Here is a 5,045-nt window from a genome sequence, read left to right on the forward strand (position 1 = left end):
TCTCCCAGTCTCTTGCCGCTGAAAAATATCTCCACAGCATGACGCTGCCACCATAATGCTTCCCCGTAGGGATGGTGCCAGGTTTCCTCCAAGCGGGCTGTCATGTGCTTTTTACTGAGGAGTGGCTTCTGTCTGGCCACTCTACCATAAAGGTCTGATTGGTGGAGCGCTGCAGAGATGGTTGTCCTTCTGGAAGGTTCTCCCATCAATACAAAGGAACTCTAGAGCTCTATCAGAATGACCATTGGGTTCTTGGTCACATCCCTGACCAAGGCCTTTTTCCCCCGATTGCTCAGTTTGGCCGGGCGGCCAGCTCTAGGAAGAGTCATGGTGGTTCTAAACTTCTTCCATTTAAGAATGATGGAGGCCACTGTGTCCTTGGGGATCTTCAATGCTACAGAAATATTTTGGTACCCTTCCTGTCTCGGAGCTCTACGGACAACTCCTCCAACCTCATGTCTTGCCTTTTCAAATCAGGTCCAATCAATTGTATTTACCAAAGGTGGTCTTCAATCAAGTTGTAGAAACATCTCAAGGATGATCAATGGAAACAGGATGCACCTGAGCTCAATTTCGAGGCTCATAGCAAAGGGTCTGCATCCTTTTCTTTTTTTTAATAAATTTGCAAAAATGTATGAAGGGGTATTTCGTGTAGATTGATGAGGATGTTTAAAAAATATATAATTTTAGACTAAGGCTGTAATGTAACAAAATGTGGAAAAAGTCAAGGGGTCCGAATACTGTCTTGATGGCACTGTATATATAGGAAAGAGACCAAGAGACAACAAAAATACTATTCAAATATTCATATTCTTATATACAGTACAGTTAAATTAGATTTTTAGAAAGAGGAGAGGCGCTGTGATAGAATATGTTTTTGTAAAGCATTCCACGATGACATGGCTCTATACATAACTGAGCAACGGATTAAATCTGTTTTTGGTTTGGGTACTGTGAAGAAACCCATAGTGGTGTGTCTGGTGGGGTATGTATGTCTGTTTTGAAGTGTATGCAAATAGATTATACAAGTGTTTAGGCATTTCCAACACACAAATGTTTATTAAAATGACTAGAATAGAAGTAGTCAATTTCTTCTCAACCCTAAACCATGACAGACTTTCATGCATGCTGTTGATGTTAGTTCTTTGTGTGAAGTTAAGGGCAAGGTGTGCTGCTTTGTTTTGAGCCAGCTGCAGCTTTGCTAGGTCTTTCTTTACTGCACTTGACATATTACCGGACAGTAATCAAGATGGGACAAGATCCAAGCCTGAACAAATAGTACAGTTGATCTTTGTGCCAATAACGCAGAATATGTTTTTATAACATACATACCTCTCTCCATCTTCACAACAACTTTGTCAATATATATACACTACCGTTCAAAAGTTTGGGGTCACTTAGTTTTTAAATGAGAGCAATTTTTTTTCCATTTAAAATAACATCAAATTGATCAGAATTACAGTGTAGATAAATATTGTAAATGACTATTGTAGCTGGAAACGGCTGATTTTTTATGGAATATCTACATAGGCGTACAGAGGCCCATTATCAGCAACCATCACTCCTGTATTCCAATGGCACGTTATGTTAGCTAATCCAAGTTGATAATTTTAAAAGGCTAATTGATCATTAGAAAACCCTTTTGCAATTATGTTAGCACAGCTGACAACTGTTGTTCTGATTAAAGAGGCAATAAAACTGGTCTTCTTTAGACTAGTTGAGCACCTGGAGCATCAGCATTTGTGGGTTTGATTACAGGCTTCTGAAACTCGTCAGTCTATTCTTGTTCTGAGAAATGAAGGCTATTCCATGTGAGAAATTCCCAAGAAACTGAAGATCTCGTACAATGCTGTTTACTAATCCCTTCACAGAACAGCGCAAACTGGCTCTAACCAAAATAGAAAGAGGAGTGGGAGGCCCCGGTGCACAACTGAGCAAGAAGACAAGTACATTAGAGTGTCTAATTTGAGAAACAGACGCCCCACAAGTCCTCAACTGGCAGCTTTATTAAATAGTACCCGCAAAACACCAGTCTCAACATCAACAGTAAAGAGGCGACTCTGGGACTCTTTCAAAAACAAGGACATTTCTAAGTGATCCCAAACTTTTGAATAGTAGTGTATATACACTGCTCAAAAAAATAAAGGGAACACTAAAATAACACATCCTAGATCTGAATGAATGAAATATTCTTAATAAATACTTTTTTCTTTACATAGTTCAATGTGCTGACAACAAAATCACACAAAAATGATCAACGGCAATGAAATTTATCAACCCATGGATGTCTGGATTTGGAATCACACTCAAAATTAAAGTGGAAAACCACACTACAGGCTGATCCAACTTTGATGTAATGTCCTTAAAACAAGTCAAAAGGAGGCTCAGTAGTGTGTGTGGCCTCCACGTGCCTGTATGACCTCCCTACAACACGTGGGCATGCTCCTGAAGAGGTGGCGGATGGTCTCCTGAGGGATCTCCTCCCAGACCTGGACTAAAGCATCCACCAACTCCCGGACAGTCTGTGGTGCAATGTGGCGTTGGTGGACGGAGCGAGACATGATGTCCCAGATGTGCTCAATTGGATTCAGGTCTGGGGAACGGGCGGGCCATTCCATAGCATCAATGCCTTCCTCTTGCAGGAACTGCTGACACACTCCAGCCACATGAGGTATAGCATTGTCTTGCATTAGGAGGAACCCAGGGCCAACCGCACCAGCATATGGTCTCACAAGGGGTCTGAGGATCTCATCTCGGTATCTAATGGCAGTCAGGCTACCTCTGGCGAGCACATGGAGGTGTGCGGCCCCCCCAAAGAAATGCCACCCCACACCATGACTGACCCACCGCCAAACCGGTCATGCTGGAGGATGTTGCAGGCAGCAGAACGTTCTCCACGGCGTCTCCAGACTCTGTCACATGTGCTCAGTGTGAACCTGCTTTCATCTGTGAAGAGCACAGGGCGCCAGTGGCGAATTTGCCAATCTTGGTGTTCTCTGGCAAATGCCAAACGTCCTGCACGGTGTTGGGCTGTAAGCACAACCCCCACCTGTGGACGTCGGGCCCTCATACCACCCTCATGGAGTCTGTTTCTGACCGTTTGAGCAGACACATGCACATTTGTGGCCTGCTGGAGGTCATTTTGTAGGGCTCTGGCAGTGCTCCTCCTTGCTCAAAGGTGGAGGTAGCGGTTCTGCTGCTGGGTTGTTGCCCTGCACTACCTGAGCCACTTGTGTGGGTTGTAGACTCCGTCTCATGCTACCACTAGAGTGAAAGCACCGCCAGCATTCAAAAGTGACCAAAACATCAGCCAGGAAGCATAGGAACTGAGAAGTGGTCTGTGGTCACCACCTGCATAACCACTCCTTTATTGGGGGTGTCTTGCTAATTGCCTATAATTTCCACCTGATGTCTATTACATTTGCACAACAGCATGTGAAATTTATTGTCAATCAGTGTTGCTTCCTAAGTGGACAGTTTGATTTCACAGAAGTGTGATTGACTTGGAGTTACATTGTGTTGTTTAAGTGTTCCCTTTATTTTTTTGAGCAGTGTATATTTTTTTAACCCTTATTTAACTAGGCAAGTCAGTTAAGAACAAATTCTTATTTACAATGACGGCCTACAGCAGTCAAACCCGGACAACGCTAAGCCAATTGTGCACCGCCCTATGGGACTCTCAATCATGGCCGGTTGTGATAAAGCCTGGATTCAAACCAGGGTGTCTGTAGTGACGCCTCGAGCACTGAGATGCAGCACCTTACACCGCTGCGCCACTCGGGAGGCCAAATATGACTTGACCATGATAACTGACCATCCAATGTTACTCCTAGGAGTTCAGCTTCTTCAACTCGTCCAATGGTCACACCCTTTATGCAAAACTTCAGTTGAGGTTTAGGTCTAAGAGAATGCTTTGAACCAAATACAATGCTTTTGGTTGTAGACGTATTTATGACCAGTTTATTTTTAATGACCCATTCTGACACTTACTAACTACTTGGATGTACTGGCTGTAGGTGCCGATGTGTAGAGTGTGCAATCATCAGCATACATTGTCATTTTAGACAAGTGGCAAATAATTTGTAAAAATTGAGTAACGGCCCAAGGCAACTGCCCTGAGGGATACCGCACTGTATATATCTGATGTTAGAGAAGCTACCACTGAAGAATACTCTCTTGAGTTCTATTGGATAAGAAACTCTGATGTAGTAACTGTGATGGCAGGTGATGTAAAGCCATAACAAGTGAGGTTTTTCAATAACAAATCATGATCAATAACATAAAATGCAACATTGAAATCTAATAAATCTAATACAGCTCCAAATATCATCTTATTATCCATTTATTTTATCCAAACATCAGTCATCTGAGTCATCTGAGTCACTGCAGTACAAGTTGAGTGCCTTTCCCTATATGCATGGTGAAGGTCAGTAGTTAACTTCTTCGTTCTTTAAAGAATATACTGAAAAAAAATATAAACGCAATTGTAAATTGTTGGTCCCATTTCTCATGAGCTGGAATAAAAGATCCCAGAAATTTTACATAGGCACAAAAAGTTTATTTCTCTCAAATTTTGTGCAAATATTTGTTTACATCCCTGCTAGTGAGCATTTCTCCTTTGCAATGGCATATCAAGAACCTTGTGCGTGGGACAGTAAAAGGCATCTCACACAACACAATGCCACCACTGTCTCAAGTTTTACAGGGAGCTTGCAATTCGGACTGCAGGAATGTCCACCAGAGCTGTTGCCAGAGAATTGACTGTTCGTTTCTCTACCAAAAACCTGCCTACGTCGTTTTTAAAGAGTTTGGCAGTACGTCCAACTACCCTCACAACCCGCAGACCACGTGTAAACACATGAGCCCAGGACCTCCACATCCGGCTGCTTCACCTGCGGGATGGTCTGAGACCAGCCACCTGGACAGCTGATTAAACTGTGGGTTTGCACAACTGAAGAATTTCTGCACAAACTGTCAGAAAACGTCTCAGGGAAGCTCATCTGCATGCTCGTCATCCTCACCAGGGTCTTGACCTGACTGCAGTT

The sequence above is a fragment of the Oncorhynchus mykiss genome, chromosome 19 (assembly GCF_013265735.2).
Source record: "Oncorhynchus mykiss isolate Arlee chromosome 19, USDA_OmykA_1.1, whole genome shotgun sequence".
Lineage (NCBI taxonomy): Eukaryota > Metazoa > Chordata > Actinopteri > Salmoniformes > Salmonidae > Oncorhynchus > Oncorhynchus mykiss.